The sequence below is a fragment of the Eucyclogobius newberryi genome, unplaced genomic scaffold, assembly GCF_026437365.1.
Source record: "Eucyclogobius newberryi isolate DKJ021-1_F unplaced genomic scaffold, fEucNew1.0.hap1 SCAF_19, whole genome shotgun sequence".
Classification (NCBI taxonomy): Eukaryota; Metazoa; Chordata; class Actinopteri; order Gobiiformes; family Gobiidae; genus Eucyclogobius; species Eucyclogobius newberryi.
The window spans coordinates 29,831,724-29,855,510 of NW_027315823.1; positions in this window are offsets into that span (position 1 = coordinate 29,831,724).

Here is a 23,787-nt window from a genome sequence, read left to right on the forward strand (position 1 = left end):
TCCTCCCAATGGGCGGGTCTTACCACAGAACAGTATTAATTTTTTCTACTATGGAACACGCCTGGACGAATGAGGGATTACACCGACATATTTCCAAGAATTTTGGGCCAAAAACCTTGGATTTAGTTCGGGAACTCGAATCTGTAGCCAGGAAACTAGCAGACAACAGGAATCACTTGAGGTTCAATCTTAGATGCAGACAGAACAACATGATCCCGAAGAGCCTGCAGATCAAATCACCGGTCAGAGGACACAGAGCAGAGAAGATTTGGAGAAGGAGCCTTATGCAGATGCTCAGTGAAAGGATCCAGGAAAACAACGTCAGAATTGATAAATTGAAAGGCAGAACAGGAACTTTACAGGAGAAATTAACCAGCATACTCCCTGAAGAAGCTTTCAAAAGAGTGCTGGATTTTACACAGACAGCACAAGAAGCACAGCACAGGAAGAGCAAAGAACGCCAAATCAAGAAGTTCAACATTCTTTTGAACAAAAAGAATGCAGGTGAGGTCGAGCTAGACATTAGGACTGAGACAGACAAATTAGCGACCAGCAAAAACAATTGGATTAAGAACCTATCAGATCGTGTTCTGACACAGGCAGAAAAGGAGGTGCTCTCTAAAGGGCTCAACTTTTCTGTCACCTCTAAACACATCCCTACAGAGGACTACATCACAGCCACTGAAACTGCAATTAGGAACAACAAAATGACTGAATCGGAGGCTACAGACCTGAGGTTACGTGTCACAGCGACCCTGAAGAGTGCCAAACCACCGCCTTCAAATATCACAGCTGAAGAGAGGAAAGCACTTTCAGCACTGGAAAAAGATCATAGCATCAACATCCTCCCAGCAGACAAGGGACGTTGCACTGTGATTCTCAACGCAGCTGATTACGAAGCCAAAGTCCACACCCTCCTTGAGGACACGACCACATACGAGCGCTTGAAAAGAGATCCGACCAGTGGCTACAAGAAGAAAGTGATAGACTGTTTACAAAGGCTGGAAAAAGAGGAAGCGATAGACCGGCCTCTGTATTACAGACTGTATCCTGGTGAAGCCATGCCTTGCATTTATGGCCTTCCAAAAATACACAAAAAGGAGGTTCCACTCAGACCCATAGTGTGCAGCACAGATTCCATCACCTACAATGTGGCCAAGCATTTAACAACTATATTGGCTCCGCTTGTGGGGAATTCGGAACATCATGTGGAAAACAGGCACAACTTTGTGGATAAAGTGAAACATCTCCAACTGGACCCAGATGACCTCATGGTTTCATATGATGTTGTGTCCCTGTTCACCTGCATCCCGACCACTGATGCAGTAGCAGCAGTGAGGATCAGACTGCAGGAAGACACCACCCTACAGGAAAGGACCAAACTGACACCTGAACACATATGTAAACTGTTGGACATCTGTCTGAACACCACTTACTTTCAATTCCGGGGACAATTTTACAGACAGATTCATGGCTGTGCCATGGGCTCGCCCGTCTCTCCCATAGTGGCCAACCTGTACATGGAGCACTTTGAGAAGAAGGCACTGTCCTCATTCTCAGGCACAGCTCCAAAACTGTGGCTCCGCTATGTCGATGATACTTTTGTAACAATCAAGAAACAAGAGCTGGAAACCTTCTCTGATCACATCAATGCGGTGGACCCACATATTAGGTTTACAAGAGAAGACGCTTTCTTGATTGTTCCACGATCAGAGGAGAGGACGGGAAACTCCAAATAGAAGTATATATGAAACCTACACACACGGACCAGTATCTGCTCTTTGGTTCCAACCACCCACTACAGCACAAGCTGGGGGTGATCAGAACCTTACAACACAGAGCTCAAGGTGTGCCCACCAGCTCAGAGGGCAAGAAGAAAGAGGAAAAACATGTCCGAAATGCCCTCTCAGCCTGTGGTTACCCCGCTTGGGCTCTCAACAGAGTGAAGAGAACCAAGAAGCAGGACAAAAGGGAAACTGAACAGAGAAGGAAGGGTGTTTCTATCCCTTATGTGTCTGGCCTGTCGGAAAAACTGCAGAGAATTTTTAGACAACACGAAGTCCCTGTTTATTTTAAACCAGGAAACACTTTAAGACAAAAACTGGTTCACCCAAAGGACAAGTTGCCGACTCAAAAACAGAGCAATGTAGTTTATTCGATCCAATGCAGTGAAGAAAGTTGTAAAGAACGTTACATAAGTGAGACGAAACAGCCTCTACACAAGAGGCTTTATCAGCACAGAAGAAATACTAGTTCAGGACCTCAGAGCGCCGTGCATCTCCATCTTGAAGCCTCTAATCACTCGTTTGAAGACGGTGAGGTGAAGGTTTTAAGCAGGGAGAAAAGATGGTTTGAAAGAGGAGTCAAGGAAGCTATTTTTGTTAAAAAAGAAAGACCTTCTTTAAACAGAAATGGAGGGCTTAGGTTTCATCTTCCTGTTATTTATAATGGGATTCTGAACCCCTGGAAAGGTAAAGGACATTCAGATGCTAATCAGGTACTCAGGGTGGTTGAGCCAGGGTCTCACAAAGACAAAGAGGTTTCTAATAGCCCATTAAGATTCTGAATAGGCTAGCTCGGTAGATACAAGGGGGGAGTTTCTGTTGAAACAAACAACTCTTTCTACTTCAGGAAGGCTCCTCCCAATGGGTGGGTCTTACCACAGAACAGTATTAATATCGGAGTTCTCGACCTAAATTCTGTTATTGACAATGACTCTTGGATGAGAGTCGAAACGTCTATTTTTTCAAACTGAGTCCAGATGACTACAACTGAAGCTTTTTCTATTTTGGAGTTATTTCAAATGACGTGATGTTTTTCTATGCATATTTTCCATTTTGAGATTTTAAACCAGATTATTGACAAAAGGACATAGATTTAAACAAAGGTAATACAAGATAATCATAATTCATATGAGCTAAACAGTGTAAGGGCATGTTACCGCTTGTTCCTGTTAGGGGTCGCGGGTGACTGGAGCCTATCGCAGTGACTTTGGCCCTTAGGCGGGGCACAGCCTGGACAGAGGCCAGCTCGTTGCAGAGTGAACACAGAGACACAGACAAACATTCACTCTCACAGTCATTCACTAGGAGGCAATTTACCTAACACATGTATGTGTTTGGACGGTGGGAGGAAGCCGATGGTAACACAGGAAGGACATGCAAACTACACCCAGAGACTCAGAGAGGTCATGTCATGTAGGTCTGACCCCATGATCTCCTTATTGAGAAAATAGAGTTTGAATCGCTCTGCTACCGTGCACCCTTGGGCATGTCTATGTCTTAAATAATATTTAATATCAGCTTTCTGGTGAACTTTAATGCATAAATGTATGCTTATTTATGTCTGTTTGCTAATATTCTTTATAGTTTATAGTGAATCAGGGTGGCTATAGAGGTAACACACCCCTAGAGCAATGAACAAGGACATTCTGGTCTAGGCATCTTTGGAAAACTAATGTCCAAAAAACAAATATTGGAAACTTGCCATCAGAATTATACTTTTATTCATCCCAGAGAGTACATTATTTTTGTTAATAGCCAACCAGCAGAGGAATTAGAATGAAAATGAAATAACATACATTACAATTTAAGTAAGAAAATTATAATACCCTCACAAAATATTTACACAACATATTAATGTAAAATTTTGCAAAAGTGAGATCAATGAAAAATAAATGAATATCATAAAAGCACTGTACACCAATGTCAATGTCTTCAGCCCGGCCTAAATCACACGTATTTGCTGTGGATTTCCCTTTCCGTGTCATTTTCCGTGTCAGTCGCTTCCTTTCCGTGTCAGCGTTAACCAGGCGAGGGCAGTGCACAGAGGCAGAAGTGTCAGGTACAGCTTTACCCACACCTCACGAGGCACAAAGTCAATCTGTGCTGACAACCACACCCGTTGGAGATCTGGGCGTCCGAAAAGGGAAATTACAGCGAACTGTCAGTCAGCAAATGGTAGACAGGGAGGGATTTGAAGGTGACCCGTAAATGTGCCATTGAGGCATTTTGTAGTAAGTTTTTTTGCATGTTTATGTTGTCCTATTATTTGCTGGGGTAGTCTAGTCTAATCACTGCTATGTGTCGAGGACTTGGGGTATTGCTGACTTTAAACTGTACAGGTTGACTTTCATTCTGTTTGACAAGAGCGTCAGTTCATGTTTCTGTTATTTTTACATCAAAAATATACAATTGGTGCATATAAAGGAAATAAAGCTGAAACAAAAACAAGACATCAAGCTGTGTCTATGTCATGAATGTCAATTGAAAAATAACAATGACACATTTTTGTTTTGTTTACTTATTTCAGTGTGAGAATGAATAGTAACCGCAGGCTTTGAGTATATTGTCATGGCTTTAAATGTATGACAAATGTATCATAAAGGAGTGTCTTCTGTTTTGGTTATTTCAATAAAGTCTGTGTACTTTAATCCTTCATTTGTCCAGGAGTGACCCATCATAGAAAAAGGTTCAAAGGGCAGTCATCTGGGCAATGTTCTAAAAGAAAGATCCGAAAGTCGTCTTTTGAAACTTTTTCTCTGTTACTTAAATAGATTTACATTTTTCTGAACTCTCAATAATACATCTGTCTTCTACAGTTCAAATAGGTTGTCCAGAGGAAGCAGTCAAGCAAAGATGTACAAAAGTTCCTCACCTTTACCAGTTCCTCCAGTTTGCACAAGGTCTTTAATTCAAGCGGTTTCCTCCTCTTGGTGCATCCCTTTTGTCCAAAACGGTTCACCAAACAGCGACTCCACTCAAAGTCTTATTCGTTTTTGCATCCTTTGTCTCACACATAACATCTAAAGCATCTCTGAAAGTTCAGCCTCCCAAATAGTGACATTGAACCGTTTCTTCCATTGTAGATTTATTATCTTCACAAAATCACTGCATGGCGTCTAAATATTCATCAGGCTTTGCTATACCAAATTGTGACGGGAACATGAGAGGCACATGAGTTGTGACTGACAACTTCACAGAACCTCCTGCTGCTTTCAAAGACGGCCGCTCAAAGCACTTTCAATGACACCGAATAAATTCAAGACAGACCCTTCTCTCCTCCAGCTTGCCTTTAGCGGCCACATTTTCCTAAAAATGCATTGTCAAGGTTTGCTTTTATCAACTAGTTCTACATTTAAAGATTGCCAGAATATTCAATTTTTTAAAGCATTTTCTTGGCCTACAGGCGGAGGAGACCTTGCATGTGTGCTGCCGCCTTAACCACTTGACCACCAAGCAGCACGAAAAGTAAAAATACACACGCATCTTCTCGCTTCTGCTTATTGTACTTGCTTACTTTATGTGTTTGGTTGAGATTGCATCAGGAAGGAGAGTGGAGTAACGTAAAACCTCCTGTGTTTCTGTTTTACTAACTGCATTGAGACAGCATAGATAAGAATAATGCTTCAGTGTGATATGCAGATTATATTAGGAATGTTAAAAAAAAAAACATCGAGACCCACATACTGTACTAGTATATATAACTAGATACTCACTTGAAGTATTAATACTGAAAAATGACTGAAAATTACAACTTAGTAAATCCTAACCAAATTTGAAATAATTAACAAGCCTAAAAAAAAATAATATTTATTTCATTAAAATTAAGTCTTTGTTCATGCTTTAATAAGGCTAACATAGCTAGATAAATACCTTACAGCATTCGGGGACCCATTTCCAGATCTTGAGCAAGGCTTTGTCAGGAGCTGGAGGATTTTACTTATTTTGCATGTTTTGATTTGATGGAGGGGCTGGGTCCATCCCGGGAGTCGAACCTGTAACCACCTTGCTGTGAGACGGGAAGGCCAGCCACTCTGTCACCATGCCGGTGTAGTTGAAACATTGTCTATGACTAACAATCTGACTCATAGCAAATCTGAATGAATATTTCCTTATCTTAGATGCAACAACCAAGGAAAATAAGCTTATTAAAATGTGTTTAGCTTTTTGCAAATACTGTAACTGCAATCTGAAAGGGTTCAGAGCAAAAGAAATACCAGCTAAAAGACGCCAATCAGAAAAGACATGTTATTTATTGTTGTCTGCGCTGTAGATGTGAGGCTAAATCAGATGGAAATGTGTTAAGAGACATAGTCAGAGGTTATCGCTGCCTCGTGGGGGACTTACTAATGATCAAACTGCTGTGACGTGACTTAGCATTGTCACGCGCCATTAGCATACACCTCAACATGTCATTCACTTAGGGACATACAGATCATTTACACAACACAACTGCCACCAAACTGCCTCTGCTTTGATCACAGCATCTTTTCATTTTCTTTCATCCAGGCCAAGTTACAGGTCAGCTCTGTGGAAAGTTCGAGCAGGGTTTTTGAAGGTATTTTTGAACAATGAAACCCCAATTAAAATTCAATCTAGCTATATAATGCCATACTGTGGAATATCCCAACTAAAGCAATAGCATAGTTGTCAGACCCTTCAGCAGGAAAGTCACATCTTTAAACGTGACTAATGTGAGCATTTAACAATGTTGTTTTAGCTTCATAAACACGTTAATTAATCCTATTTAGTAGGTCTTCTCCATCTGAGCCTCACAAAAACACATCTGTTTTGCGAAGTCACAGAGCTCCAAGACCTTTTGCACTGTTTTTGAGTCCATAAATAATGCTCTGACTCCATCTGAGCATTTCTCGTGTCGAATTGTGTTATTTCAACTGCATGCTTAAATAAGCATGTCGGGGCAAGCTAGCTTTTGTTTATTTCCCCATGGCAATTCCCTCCTGTTCCCTGCTGTAGATGCAGTACACAATTCCTGATGAGAGAATGCCCCACAGATACAAAGTAAAGTATGCTTTCAGTAGATGGATTATTTTAGGTTCTAAAACAAGACAATTCAAACTAAAGGGACTCAAGAGCAAGTTTAAAGGCCAACAAAAAGACAAATAATACACAATATGTGTCCTTTAATACAATATTTTGCCTATGTGATATGTTAACCTGACAGTAGCGTACAAAAGTATAAAAGTCCCACCTTTTAATTAGCTAGGACTGTCTGGGGAGCTTTGATCTCAGGTCCCTGTTTCTGGATGGCTTCCTGGGCTTTTGAAGGTAGCTGTGTCGGACAAGGCCTGTCAACTACCAAGAATCCTTTGGCTCTGGCTGTGCAATAGGGCTTTGGATCACCGCAGGGCCTTGAAGGAGGAATGGTACCCCTGAGAAAGGAGCCTGTGCCTGGCAGTGGAGACTACGGGGTGCAAGAGGTAGATAGAAGCAGACAGCCAATAGGCACGAGAAGGGATGTCCCGAAAAATAAATCCCAAGAAAGACAGGTGCCAAGTGTAGAGTGCCTTTTTGGAAATAACAGAACAATCTGTTGTAATGGAAACGTGTATGTCGTTGGGAAAGTTTTAATTGCAGAAATGATGTTTTCTATAAATGCAAAAGACTACTTCATGTGTCATATTAATATGTGTCGTATTAAAACTGTGGGACTGTGGGTTTATTGCCATTGTCAATGAACAGAATTCACAAACATAGGAACTTGTCTTGGTGATTTGGTGCAACATAAAACAATGAAAAATTATAAAACAACACAGTCAAAAAGAGAAACAATTTAAATCTGCTATGGATCACTAATCATTTGGGCTTAGTGGTCCAGTGGTGTGCAGTTCTAAATGAGTTTAGAACTGCAGGTACTAAACACATTTTTCACACAGTGTTTTGAAGCTTAAACTATAGAAAACACAACATGTCCCTTGGACAGCGCTTCCACTGACGTTTTCTTCTACGGCGTGTCAAACGCTTGCGCTTCCTGCTAGAGTGCCCCCTGGTGGCCGTTTGCCAGTAAAAATCTATAAATTAGACGCACCGTTAAAATGACTGCAGGGTTCAAAGCGTGGGAAAAAAGTACCGACTTAAATTCCGAAAAGTACAGTATGCTTTATCAGTTCTGTTTTTTGGTTGTTAAAAAAGGACAAAGAAAAGGTTGTCCAAATGTGATTTTTTATTTTTATTTTGTATTCTTTGTTAGTGTTACAGTGATGTCAGTGCCCATTGGTTTGACACTAGAAGGCTTAGAATCTTCACAGAACTTAATTTCGATGCAACTACTGTATCTACCCAAAAAACACTTTTCAGTCAGTGATGATAATTTAATTACACTATTTTTTCAAACCAAAAAGCACTGATTGAGTGTCTGCGTGACATCACGCAGACACTATATGTTCTTGTATTTTGAGTGATGTCACGCATTTTTGATTATTATTATTATATTTTCCATATACCCAGTTTCAACTCCTTAACGCTTTAACCGATTTCAACAAGTTTTACCTCATTAAGATCGCTTTCACAGTAGTACGTGTGCTATTACTTTTGACATTTGAACAACTTGTACTTTTTGCAGAATTTGCAAAAGTATTAGTACTTTTTCCCCAGTGAAATACATGGGGCATTATGAGTGTCTGCGTAATTCTTTAGGCTTTATTCTTTAGACTTTTGTGACTGAGCCAGTCGAGCGAGAGAGAGGGGGGCAAGGAGGAGGGTGAGGGGGGGGAGGGAGAGAGGGAGGGAGGGAGAGACGCAGACACTCTAGCAATGGCTTCAGCCATTGCAAATTATCTAGTTATTTTGGTCTTTCTCTTACCAGTAACTACACAATCTAAATATGTTTCTCGTGCTCCCTAAGCGAACAGTGCAGGTAGAGGGAAAATATTGAAATCCATCAAGCGCTCTTTTCAAATATCCTTCTTATCATCATGCAAGCGCAACACTTCCCCAGGTGCTCCAAGTGGCATGAAAGAGAATGGGACAATATTTTTCCTCCATTTTTCAAAGGCACATTGTAAGCAGCACAAAGAGAGTGAATGGTGGCATTCACAAATCAGTCGGACCCACGGGGAGCCTCACTGGTGGATGACATTGAAGTTAAAAGTGAATATAGCGGCTGAGTTGAGCTTCTGGGACAAAGTGGAAGTACACAACGGCGTACAGCGACTGGTACATGCTGCGCAGGGAGAGACATTTCATTTGAATACACAGACAGATACAGGCGGGCTAACACAATGCAAGTTCAGAAGGAGCACATCGATTTTGTCTCTGTGCTGTGCTTTATCCTCCGTCAAACAGCAGATCTGCCCACTAAGCTCTTTGGAGATGATGGCACGCACAATAGGGTGCGCCTCTTCTTTCTGCCGCCAAATCAAAGCAGATTACACCCGCTGCTAAAGCTCACAAAAGTTGCAGTAAAATGGCGTCCGTGTCTTCTCAAACTGGCTTTTCTGAGCTTTTTGTAGTGTTATAATGCTGTATTCTCATCAAAAACATACTGTGAGAAGTGATTTCCTCATGTTGTAATCCACAATGCTTCTCCGTGTTTTTAAAGTCTTCATCTTCACCAGACTTGTTCCATGTCAGTGATGGAGACTTCCTAAATGTTCGGAATTTAGACCAGAGTTGGTGTTCCATGTCAATCCAAGCCAACTACTGCTGCGTGCTGTGTTTTTCAAGGACATTCCGTTCATTTTATAATTGTCAGATGTTTTTTATAGCAAATATTAAGTAGAAAAAGCTTCAGTTGTAGTCATCTGGACTCATCCATCCATCCATCTTCTGCCGCTTTATCCGGGGCCGGGTCGCAGGGGCAGCAGTCTGAGCAGGGACTCCCAGACTTCCTTCTCCCCAGACACTTCCTCTAACTCCTCCGGGGGGATTCCGAGGCGTTCCCAGGCCAGCCGAGAGACATAGTCTCTCCAGCGTGTCCTGGGTCTTCCCCGGGGCCTCTTCCCGGTGGGACATGCCTGAAACACCTCCCGAGGGAGGCGCCCAGGAGGCATCCGGAACAGATGCCCGAGCCACCTCAGCTGGCTCCTCTCGACGTGGAGGAGCAGCGGCTCTACTCCGAGCTCCCCCCGTGTGGCCGAGCTCCTCACCTTATCTCTAAGGGAGCGCCCAGCCACACGGCGGAGGAAACTCATTTCGACCGCTTGTATCCGCGATCTTGTTCTTTCGGTCACTACCCAAAGCTCATGACCATAGGTGAGGGTAGGAACGTAGACCGACCGGTAAATAGAGAGCTTTGCCTTTCGGCTCAGCTCCCTCTTCACCACAACAGTCCGATGCAGCGACTGCATCACTGCAGCCGCTGCACCGATCCGCCTGTCGATCTCACGCTCCATCCTTCCCTCACTCGTGAACAAGACCCCGAGATACTTGAACTCCTCCACTTGGGGCAAGGACACCCCACCCACCTGAAGAGGGCAAGCCACCTTTTTCCGGTCGAGAACCATGGCCTCGGATTTGGAGGTGCTGATTCTCATCCCAGCCGCTTCACACTCGGCTGCAAACCGTCCCAGTGCATGTTGCAGGTCCGGGTTTGATGGAGCCATCAGGACAACATCGTCTGCAAACAGCAGAGATGAGATCCTGTGGTCCCCAAACCGGACACCCTCCGACCCCTGACTGCGCCTAGAAATTCTGTCCATAAAAATTATGAACAGAACCGGTGACAAAGGGCAGCCCTGGCGGAGCCCAACATGCACTGGGAACAGGTCTGACTTACTGCCGGCAATGCGAACACAGCTTCTGCTCCGGTCATACAGGGACCGGACAGCCCTGAGCAAAGGGCCCCGGACCCCGTACTCCCGGAGCACCCCCCAAAGGACACCCCGAGGGACACGGTCGAAAGCCTTCTCCAGATCCACAAAGCACATGTGGACTGGTTGGGCAAACTCCCATGAACCCTCGAGCACCCGATGGAGGGTATAGAGCTAGTCCAGAGTTCCACGACCGGGACGAAAACCACTCTGCTCCTCCTGAATCCGAGGTTCGACTATCGGTCGGATTCTCCTCTCCAGTACCTTGGAATAGACCTTACCTGGGAGGCTGAGGAGTGTGATCCCTCTGTAGTTGGAACACACCCTCCGGTCCCCCTTCTTGAACAGAGGGACCACCACCCCGGTCTGCCAGTCCAGAGGCACGGTCCCCGAACACCACGCGATGTTGCAGAGACGTGTCAACCAAGACAGTCCTACAACATCCAGATACTTTAGGTACTCAGGGCGGATCTCATCCACCCCCGGAGCCCTGCCACCGAGGAGTTTGCGAACAACCTCAGTGACTTCAGCTTGGGTGATGGATGAGCCAGCCTCCGAGTCCCCGGTCTCTACTTCCTCTTCGGAAGACGTGACTGAGGGATTAAGGAGATCCTCAAAGTATTCCTTCCACCGTCCGACGACATCCCCAGTCGAGGTCAGCAGGCCTCCACCCGCACCGTAAACGGTGTTGGTGAGACACTGCTTCCCCCTCCTGAGGCGCCGGACGGTTTGCCAGAATTTCTTTGGTGCCGACCGATAGTCCTCCTCCATGGCCTCCCCGAACTCCTCCCAGGCCCGGGTTTTTGCCTCTGCGACAGCACGAGCCGCGGATCGCTTGGCCTGCCGATACCCGTCGATGACCTCCGGAGACCTACAAGCCAGAGTGGCCTGATAGGCCTCCTTCTTCAGTCTGACGGCATCCCTTACTTCCGGTGTCCACCACCGGGTTCGGGGGTTGCCGCCACGACAGGCACCGTAGCGGTGAACATGGTCCACTCGGACTCAATGTCCCCAGCCTCCCCCGGGACATGGGAGAAGCTCTCCCGGAGGTGCGAGTTGAATACCCTACTGACAGAGGGCTCCACTAGACGTTCCCAACAGACCCTCACAATGCGCTTGGGTCTGCCAAGTCTGTCCGGCTTCCTCCTCCGCCAGCGGATCCAACTCACCACCAGGTGGTGATCGGTTGACAACTCTGCCCCTCTCTTCACCCGAGTGTCCAAGACACGCGGCCGGAGGTCTGATGACACGACAACAAAGTCGATCATTGACCTCCGGCCTAGGGTGTCCTGGTGCCATGTGCACTGATGGACACCCTTGTGCTTAAACATGGTGTTCGTTATGGACAATCCGTGGCTAGCACAGAAGTCCAATAACTGAACACCGCTCGGGTTCAGATCGGGGAAGCCGTTCTTCCCGATCACCCCTCTCCAGGTGTCACTGTCATTGCCCACGTGGGCGTTGAAGTCCCCCAGTAGAACAACGGAGTCCCCGGTCGGTGCACTGTCCAGTACCCCTCCCAAGGACTCCAAGAAGGCCGGGTACTCTGCACTGCTGTTCGGCCCGTAGGCCGCCACAACAGTGAGAGACTTGTCCCCCACCCGAAGGCGGAGGGACGCGACCCTCTCGTTCACCGGGGTAAACTCCAACACGTGGCGGCTGAGCTGAGGGGCTATCAGCAAGCCCACACCAGCCCGCCGCCTCTCCCCGCGGGCAACACCAGAGAAGTGGAGCGTCCAGCCCTTCTCGAGGAGATGGGTTCCAGAGCCCAAACTGTGCGTGGAGGTGAGGCCGACTATATCTAGTCGGTATCGCTCAACCTCCCGCACAAGCTCAGGCTCTTTCCTCCCCATTGAGGTGACGTTCCATGTCCCCAGAGTTAGTCTCTGTGTCTGGAGATCTGGTCGCCGAGGCCCCTGCCGTCGACTGCCGCCCAGATCTCTCTGCACCGGCCCCTTATGGATCCTCCTGCGGGTGGTGGGCCCACGGGAGGGCGGCCCCACGTCGCTCTTTCGGGCTGTGCCCGGCCGGGCCCCGTGGGGTAAGACCCGGCCACCAGGCGCTCGCCATGGAGCACCCATCCCAGGCCTGGCTCCAGGATGGGGCCCCGGTGACGCCGATCCGGGCGACGTAAACTGCCTTGTTCGTGTTGTCATCATAGGGGGCTTCTGAACCGATCTTTGTCTGACCCGTCACCTAGGACCTGTTTGCCTTGGGAGACCCTACCAGGGGCATGAAGCCCCCGACAACATAGCTCCCGGGATCATTCGGGCACTCAAACCCCTCCACCACGTTAAGGTGTCGGTTCAAGGAGAGGTCATCTGGACTCAGTTAGAAAAAAAAAAAACGTCGCTAGCCCATTAAAATTCTGAATAGGCTAGCTCGGTAGATACAAGGGGGGAGTTTCTGTTGAAACAAACAACTCTTGCTACTTCAGGAAGGCTCCGCCCAATGGGCGGGTCTTACCACAGAACAGTATTAATATCGGATTTCTCGATCTAAATTCTTTTATTGACAATGACTCTTGGATGAGAGTCGAAATGTCTATTTTTTCTAACTGAGTCCAGATGACTACAACTGAAGCTTTTTCTACTATGGAACACGCCTGGACGAATGAGGGATTACACCGACAGCAAATATTAAGGTTCGCAGCCGACATTATGTGTATGCTCTGGGAACTACAGTATGTTTATTCTATAGGTTATACATTGTTTTGTTTGTCACAAAAATTGGCACCTCAGTATAAGAACAATGTACTCAGTGAAAGTGTGCATCAAAACTTTAAATCAGACATCTAGCATACTATACACTTAAATCATTAAAACAAAACAAAAAGATGCAAAAGAATGCAGAAGAACAGTTTCAAAAGAGACAGTTATGGAGATGGGCAGAATAACGTAATTTTAACCAAATACAGTCATCGTTTGACTCCTTCTACTAAAGACTTTAAACCAAAATAAGAAAACAAAGAACAAGGAATAGATTTGTTTCTTTATACTAAAAACAAAAGAGCAAAACAAAAAAATGAGGTGCTGAAATAACAATTACTTGAATTCAAAGTGCAATTAAAAACAATAAATCTCCGAGGAGTGAGAGGTTCAGGTCAGAGTGGGATGAAGCTTTAAAAGACCTACTCTATATTCCACTCTATATTCTCGCTATCAAACGAAAAACACAAGCTGACATGAGACAATGAGCCAGATACAAAGCAACAAGCTTTTTTATTCTGGTAGCTGGCCTAATTTAATTAGAATGATGAGCAAATGTAAAGTAGCTGACTTAATAAGAAAAATATAGGTGTGTCCCATTCAGTTACATTTATCTAATATCTGAATTTTAAATCGCTTTAACTAGGCCTATTTTTAACTGCTATAATAATTTAAAATATAGCCGCAAGCGGCAATGATCGGCCTTCGCCACGCCGCAAGAGGAGGGGGCGCTAACACGCCCCAATTGTCCTTTTATTACGCCTACTGCTGAATCTGTGATGCTGTCACATCTTCTCCCCTTTGTTTTACCATCAAAAAGCAATTTTATTTAGAATTCTTGGCAAAATGTGCCGCACAGACACCGTGACTCTTTGAATAAAAATGTGGATAATTTTTGATGGTCCACCCCTGAAGATGAGTCTCACCAAATTTCAGGTTAATAGGGCTAACGCCCTAAGAGGAGTTTGTGAAAGTCTAAAGTGTAAACATGTTCTGGCGATTTCCCCATTGGAATAACATGGAAGGTTTCGGTCATCGTTACGGCAAAGCCATAACAATTATGACATGGGTCTCATTGACTTTTTTGATGGGGATGCCAAAATTGAGTTGTGTGTCAAATTTCATATGATTTCGCAAAACTAAACATTTAACCTCCATATAAAATCTGTAGGGGGCGCTGTGGCGCCAAATTAATTTATTTCACTTCAAATATGTTTAGGGCAAAGAGTTTAACAACTGATTCTAATTTGACGCAATTCGGACTTTATCTGCGCAAACGGCAGAAATGAAGCCTGCGTAAGTTCACCTGGAAGACCTAACCTAAATCTGCGTCGGCCTCCATGGAAGGACCCCTCTCCCCAGCGCCATCATCGCACTCAAGCGGGCGTCCGCCTGTCCTGAAGTGAGAGTCAGATCCCTCACTTCACCATGGACTCTTCCAGGTTTCTGCGCTTATCCCAAAGAGGTTATGCAGTTTTTCCCGGCCAAGAAGGATTGGTAAAAGGACGGGGGACGTCTGCGTCATGGCCCCTACACCTGCTCCTCATCCCCAATCAACGCTCAGTCACTCCTCCCCGCTCCAATCAACGCACAGGCGGCAGCATTTAAGCGCTCAGGTTGATGGCTCAGTCGCTTCAAACCGTATCTGCGACCCACCACCTCCCCTGCTCCTCCTCTGCATCTATTATTCTCTCCATCTACCACCACCAGTCTCCAGGCTCCGGGGGGAAGGTATCTAATTCAATCAAATCATGGAGTGCCCATGATCGCTACGCCTTCCACCGGGGTCTGAGCGCCAAATAAACTTTGCAATAAAGTCCGCGTCTCTCCAGGGTGAAATGTTAAATTTGGGAGATTTCTGAAATTCTAGCTACAGTTTGCGGCTCCGCCGCACAGAGACCGTGAGAGGTATCAATGTAATTTGAATAACTTTTGATGTCCCACTCCTCAGTAGCATTTTCACCAAATTTCAGCTTTTTAGGGCCAACGCCCTGGGAGGAGTTCGTAAAAGTTCGACGTTTGGAAAAACTCCCGAGTCAAGCTTAGCCATTTTTGAAGCAATATGGCCGACATTTGGTTGGGCGGACGGCGTTGCCGTAATAATATTTTTTACTTGTCACCATCTACCTCTGCGCCAAATTTCATGATTCTACGATCAGATTTTTTTTGGGTCATTTCCTATCTCTCAATGCATTTTTGGTACATTTGGGGGCGCTGACGCGCCAATTTTTTTTATTTTAGAAAAGGGAAATAGCCAGAATGTAGAGAGGTACGATTTTTAGAGGTGTGCAAATTTTTGTGACTTTTCGTCAATGTTCACTGGGTGAAAAATAGGGGGGTTGGTCCCGAGAAGAAAGAAGAAAGAAGAAGAATATTCCGATGTGAAAACAATGTTTCCCATTTTTCAAATATCATAAACTATACATTTTCGGAAAGCGCTCGCGCTTTCCTACCTCATGGTGTGGGTCCCTGGTCACTGACGGGTACTTTCGTTAACTTTGAGTGGGCTCCGCCCACTTTGTGTTTTTGGCCCTCTATACAGTAATAATGTTCAATTTTTGCATTACAAAGTACATCTTGGATATGTTAGTGCCATATGAACCATCTCGGACTCTGAGGACCTCAGGGACCGGCCTCCTGCTGGTGCCCAGAGTCAGGACAAAACATGGGGAATCTGCGTTTCAGTTTTATGCAGCTAAAATCTGGAACAGTCTTCCTGAAGATGTGAGACAGGCTTCTACTCTGACAATGTTCAAATCTAAGCTAAAAACTGTTTTGTTTAGCTGCGCATATGACTAAAAGGATTTTTTCTTTGCACTCTTCTCTTTTGTTTGTGATTTTATTAGTTTAGAAAATCAGTTGGATTGATAATTTTTAATTTAGTTAATTTTATTGTATTTCTGTAATTTCTTTGTGATTTGAATGCATTTTTCCTGCTGTGAAGCACTTTGAATTGCCTTGTGTATGAAATGTGCTCTACAAATAAACTTGCCTTGCCTTACATGCTTATATGCACGGAACATGCAAGAGATGGGGAACGTATTCGTGAGGTACTTAGGGCAAATGAGTGCTTTATATGGGGATGACGACGGATGACAATGTAAAGTGCTCGTTTAGTGCGCACTTTTGCACGGGCTTCGCCCGTTTACAACGGTAATGTTCCATTTTCTTACTACTAATTAGTATGCACGGGGCGTGCATGAGTGGAGGAGTGTGTTAGTGAGTGTTTGGAAGTGGGCGAGCGCTTCGCGCTTCGCGCTCGATTTCGTGCGTGCTTTGCACGGCCTTACGGGACTAATAGGCCTCTCGCCAGCTTGTGGCGCTTGGGCCTAATAAAACAATTATATTTTGGAATATAAATAAACCTCTCTTTATTGTCCAGACCCATCCGTAGCTTTACTTGTGGTCTCAGGGCCTCATTCTTTGGGTGGCGTTGTTTTTATCCACCGCTCATGTCACAGTAATATCAAGGCTAAATGTTTCCACACCATTGTTTTTTCTGTACCATTTTCAACACTTGAGACTTTTTGTGAGGAGCAAAGAGAGCAATATAGCGCCACATTTCCATGACAATAGCACATTGTGTTTCGTACAGACTTGCACTGTGTAAGGCAATAGGACGCCAAATCAGTTGTATCATTTCACTGGTTCGATGTTTTGTCTGCTTCACGCTGAAGAAATGTGACATCTCCTCTGAGGTAAAAGTCTAAAATACTCGGAGCGAACAAGCTCTTGATACATGACATGAGGGGGGGGGAAGTTTCGCAAGAGATGAGAGTGATTTACAGACATATTTTGCATAATAATAGTTTCTTTCATGACGACTTCACACAAGATATTTTAAAAATGAGTTTTTGGGGAGCACCTATGGTCCGCCATGAAAAATGTCAAGAAAAGCCATTTTTAAATTGTGTAGTATTAGTACTAATGGTACAAATATGTTTTATTTATTTGTTTTTCCCCCCTAAGGGTACTTGTAATTTAGTATGCAAGCTGGGCAAGTTTAATGCCATTGTGTGGAAAGCAATGACATCTCCATGGAGACAAGCAGGTGTGAATAAATCCCACCAGAAAAGACACAAAGTGCACATTTACTTATTTCTCACTTGACTCTCTACAATGCAAAAAGTCTAAAACATCAGGAGTTATATTCATTTTGATCTGAGTAGGCTAAAACCCAATTCAGCCAGGATTAAAAAGTGGAATTATCCCATGATGTCTGTGTTTTTAGTGAACATTCGCACAGGATAAGAATTGTGGCGTTTTGCGTTTCTACAAAAGTGGTGTGGGTTGTAGTAGCAGGGGGCAGGAGTGAGTGGCATGAACGTTGACATTGTCGACACCTACAAATACATGAGACCTGGACCAAAAAAACAGATGGCATCATGGCCTATAAAAAAACCTTACCCACTGTTCAACTCCTCCCCCTTTAGAAAGAAGGGACAGTGACACAAACTGTGTCTTAGTGACGCATTTCCTCATACAAGCTCATGTCCTCTGATTCGAGCTGCCATGGATCACCAGTGTCCATCTCACATCAATAAATAAGTGTTATTTGCACATCTTTGTGGTTGCGTGGTCCTTGTTAATGAACATATTTTATTCTCTGACACCAGAATTGCTTTCAGGATTAATAAAGTTTTACCTTATCTTTTCTAATGTCAGTAATTCACTCACTTTTATGGAATTTATTCCAGAAATGAGGACTGACACATTTTGTATTTACTTTTAATTAATTCTATTATCACATATCATATATTCCATATTTAACTATTTTAGGTTTGTTTTTAGCGTTATGCACCTTTTAATGAAGCACGAAACATGCAGCATTATTCTTCAATCAGCCATCAGAATGACATCCACGCAATCATATTTGTTAAGAAATAGCCGTGGTCTCTCTTTTTTAATACATTCACAAAACAGCCCCTCAATCCAAGCTTTGCACCAAAAGCAAAACCAAACTCAAAACCTTTCCAAAGAGTCTCGTACTCCTGAGTTTGAACTTCCAGGTCAATTCACTTCGACATCTGGACATAAAATGCAGCATTGAGCCATTTTGAACCGAAATTAGCTTGAAATGCACAGACTAAAAACAGTTCAAATCAAAGACATGAGCAACATTTGGGGGACATTTTCACAGACATTGACAATTCGCACAGTAGAAACATAGACCACCTTCGTAATTATTAAAATTTACCTGAGGTCCTTATGTAAAATTATGTCCGAATATGGTTTAAGAAGAATATACTGTACTATTTGATCCTGGATTATTGAACTTGTTTCAATGTATTGCTAGCATGTTTCAGAGTATTGCATGCTATTCATTTTGAGCAAACTTATCAGCCCATGGCAGATGTGAAAATCCCTCCATTACTTTTAAGGTGATATTCTTCCTTTGCAGCGTCCAGAGACAAGAGACTCTTTCTTAACACTTACATTAAAATACACATAAATAATAAACTATTCATTTAGAGTCCGAATTCTGAGCTGTTTTTATTTTTAGCTGCCTGATTTGCTTTGTTAATCCTACAAACGGAATTGGTACCATGTTGCATCACTGTTCTGCAGTTCTGATCTATGACCACAGTTAAAAAAGTCAACTGATATAGAAAAAGGTTTAATTACAAGGCCCCTAAATTCTGTGATGTTTTGTTGACACTAATCGTGAAATATATTGTTAAAAATTGAGGGGAATTACATATTTTTATGTACAACTAAGGAAATAAACCTAACAAAACCAGGACTAAACCCAAAACTGACACTGATCTGTATTAAACAAGGACAAGGACAGAACCAAACAGTCCATAAAATGAGCTCCATTTAGGACTAAATAACGAGTATCGAAATTTAACAACAATTTTACAACACTTTAACAATTTACACCGACAATTTACACTGCAGGCATTCCCTTTGTACTTTAAATCCAAATACAAAATGCTGTTTGAGTCGCTTGAACGTCTCCGTGTTGCTGTATCACATAAGCCACTGCTCAGGCCAAGTCGTCTGTAACAGTAGCCATAGCAATAATGATAGCACATAATTAGTGTTTCATATCCCTTTGCCTCCTCGCTAATTGCAGTCTCCAAAGCAGAAATCTCTATTTGCATGTTTCTCAGCATGCAAGAACTCATTAACCGTAGACAATGAGGCTTAGGAGTATGCAAAGCTTAGCGGTAAAGTGGGCGATGGATGTGAATAGCTTACTCCGCCTCCTTACATTTAATTGCTATCTGATTTTTGATGCAATGGAAATGTCTTTATAGTCGTCGCCGGAACTATTCGGTGTCATTTTCAGTGTTATTTCCATATTGAAATTCCTCAACCCCATTTGCCAACAGTTTTATTAGCAATAATTGTACATAACAACGTCTAAATGAATGCCAGGCCAGACCAATGACCAATATGCATAATTTGACATGTCACAAAAACACAGGAGATGACAATACATTTTATAAACGATAAACACCTTACACGCAGTTGTATTGAACGTGATTTGACGGCAGAAAAGCTTAGATCGAGTCTGCCATGATTTATGGACTTAAAAACAGCACAGGAGATCTTGGAGCTTGATGTAGGATGTCACATGGGACAGTGTGAATGAAGGTAAATACATCTTATATGTTTTTGATGTTAAGTCGAGACACAGGCAAAACACAATTTACACCTATATATTTTTATCGTTTCATGTGATCCACTTGCATTTATGGCCATTTTTGCTAAATGCATTTATTCTCACAGGGATGAAAAATATCAGCCCTAAAGCAGCACGTGCACACGTCAAACTTAACAACTTGACGAATCGAACAGAAGGATTTCTTGATATCGAACTCAAAGCCAGATTTATTACTTTTTCCACATTTATGTTACAGCCTTATTCCAAAATGTATGAAATTAATTATTTGCCACATAATTCTACAAACAATACCCCATAATGACACGCCGCGCACATGAACGCCCAGAGCCCTGCACCTCTCAGAGATTCACTGGGCATTTGCCACAAAGCTTGATTTCCACTGTGAAATCAAATATTGAGTCCGTTTTCAAATATTTGTTTTAAATACCAAAAACGGGTTACGCCCACATGGGTTGATTTTGGTTTTAAAAAACATGGAAAATGGGAAACAGGTCATTGCATTTTATCATATTCCACCCTGGGCATTTCACAGCATTTGCCCCCCCTGGGCATTTCACGGTATTCGTCCCCCTGGGCATTTAATCGTCTTCATACCCTTTAGGGTCTTACATCCCATTCCCCTCTTGGCATTACATTGCATTTGTCCCTCCTTGGCATGTAATCGTATTTGTCCCCTCTGGACGTGTTCAACCCTCATGTCAAGTCCTGCTGCTAAAATATCTTGTTTTGTGTAAAATGTTCAATGTTCATGTGAACAACAAGTCACATGAACGATACCGTAATTGGTGCTGATAACAATATTGTAAGACCTTTGTAGAAAAAGATTCAGTTGTAGTCATCCGGACACTGTTTTTAGATAAACAAAACATTTTGACTCTCATTCAAGAGTCATTCTCAATCTGCAAGAATCTTGAGAATGACTCTTGGATGAGTGTCCAGATGACTATAACTGAATCTGTTTCTACAATGGAACACTCCTGGACGAATGAGGGATTACACAGAACTATTATAAGACATTACATGCATGAGAATGTCTTCTTGTTAGTTTTCAATCATTTGTACTATCCTCAGAACGCCTGTTGGCACCATAAACCGGGCTGCAGATGGCGCTGTGCCCCAAGGCTGGAAGGTCAGAGCTGGAACTTCAGGGCTGAACAATTATTTTGCCCTCCAGCATTAAATTGACCACCAATTTGACTCTAAAAAGGGACATTTTTCTCCTCAAGTCAAATTCAAAGTTTTATTTGATTTTTAAGAACAATAATATTAAAACGTGGCTATTCTTCCTCTGAAACTTGCGCATGCGCCAGTAAAGACAATTCTCACTCTAAATATTGTGTTGCCATAATATTGTCAATTACGCTGCAGGCAATTTCTTACAGTGTAGGGTGCTTCTGCAATAGCTGTGAAAGAAGAGGGCAAAAGATTAATCATAGAAAATGATAATACCACAGAGGGAATTGATGCAGTAGGTATTTGTGATGTGAGTTATGAGTAAATGTAAAACAGAACCTGTGAGGATAAAACAAGCTCCAATTGTAGGTACAAACCATCCAAATTCAGAGTCAGTGCAAAGAATGTTGATGACATCACATGAAAAGTATCAAACTAAAATGATTGTAGGCAAGAGAAGTCTATTTCTATTATCTATTATACACTCTTCTGTTTTAAAATTCAAATAAATAAATTAATTTTAAAACAGAAGAGTGTATATACAATCCTGCAGTCAGGCAGCATTTTTAGTTAACGTATGACACTTTTTTCATTACACAAACAACATTTAAATGTACTTTAAATACACATATGATGTCTTTGTTTAAATCAATCGTATATATGTTAACAGTAAAAAAATGTACTGTTTATTAAAGGTGGTATGGACGATTTTTTTCAGCAAATTTTTTATCATATTTCCTCGTGGCGTGGATAAATAATTTGTCCTGCCACGTATCAATCATAAAACGCACCTACCGCTCACCTGCAGCCGCGTGCGGTTCCTCCCCACGTTTCCTCGTGCCTAAGCGCATGGATCTATCATAATATAGTTCCCTCAGTGTACGGGACAAAATGAAGACGGAGAAAGACAGTTCGAGCTGACGCAGAAGTGGACAGAAATCTACGGGAGACGAGCGATGCGATGCGCTCCGTTGCGCTAATAAACAAACGCACGTGTGTGTTGTATCAGTCCGCACGGGGGAGTGCGCATGCGCACTTCCGCCTGCGTTCTCAAATCGCTGAAAAATCGTCCATTGCGCCTTTAACCTAAATACATTTGACAAAAAATGAAATTTTTTTAATTCAACTTTTCATTTTTGGAGAGCTGTAAGACCTGCTTTTAGGCATTGTGTGTAAAAAATAAATCTAAGTGCACTCAACTTGAAATAAACAATAGGTGTACAGCCGTGACAAGTCTGCAAATCCCTGAGTGGATGTCCCTGACTGTGTTCCCAGTTGAGTTCCTCTTTCTTCATTTATTTACTGCTGTCTCCAGGAACATGCAGATAAACATCCCAGAGAGCAGAGAGGACCGGGCCCACCTAATGATTATGGAACACTTGATCAAATATGGTGCAAGTACGCTGCACATGGGCCGAGCACACTCACTCCTGCACTCCACGCAGTGCTTCATTTCAAGGCTGACAAATATGCACGCTCAGCCTTCCAGAAAGCCACAGATGGAAATACCACTTTACCTTTTCTGAATTAGACCAACAGCATCTGTCAGAGGTAAACAAGGCAACTGGGGCCTTCAAGCAATATCAAGGAAATTTGGAGGAAGATTTAATAAAGGTTGTGCAAAAGTTTGTTCCGAGAGTTACTCAAATCTGCCGTCACATGTGGTCACATCAACAGCAACAAAGAAAAGAGTGGAGTTTTGAGCTGTTGTTTTCCAAGACGTAAAACAGACGTAGAACATTCGAAGCAGAAACTTACACTTTTAGGTAAATACACTGAACAAATATATAAACAGAAGACTTTTGTTTTTGCTCCCATCTTTCACGAGCTGAACTCAAATATATGAAACATTTTCTGCAAAAAATTTATAAGATAATGTTTTTTGGTAGTGGTATTTGACATGCTTTATCAGTAGTACATTACAATCATTGATTATTAAGCCACATATTCAGATAAGATAAGATCACCTTTATTTGTCCCACAATGGGGGGAATTCCAGTGCTGCAACACAGATTACGTATAGAAGTGGAATAATACAAACTTTCATAAAAAACATATTGTTAAATCTGTATAAATATATTAAAATCTAAAATTATTGAAAATTTACTGTACATGGCTGTTATATGGACAAATATTGCACCAGTGATGATTGACATTATGTCACAGTATTGCACATGATTATGACAGTATTGCACATAATTATGAAGCTGAGTGACACATGTTCAGGGCTAATAGTGTTTGTTGTAAAGCAGCAGCAGAAGGAAAAAGCTGTGAAACCCCTCCACATGTGAATCCAAAGATAACAATGCATAACAATGTGTATGTATATAACTAAACACCAAAACAACTTTTTTGTTTTTTTTGTTTACTGATTAACTGTAGATGGGTCTAATATTATTTATATATATATATATATATATATATATATATATATATATATATATATATATATATATATATATATAATATGAACATTATGAGTCATCATAAGTTATGAACACAGAACCTTACACGTTCAGCAGTGATGAACGTGTAATCAGCTAATAATTAGTTCATCATTACTTCACCAATGTTTTAATATTCAAGTGATTTTAACAAAAAAAATCTTTGCAGTGAAACCACTGGATACAATCTAAGACGAACCTCTACAAATTATCGACTATATTCTCCGCACTATAGGGCGCACTGGATTATAAAGCGCACTGTAAATGAATGATCTA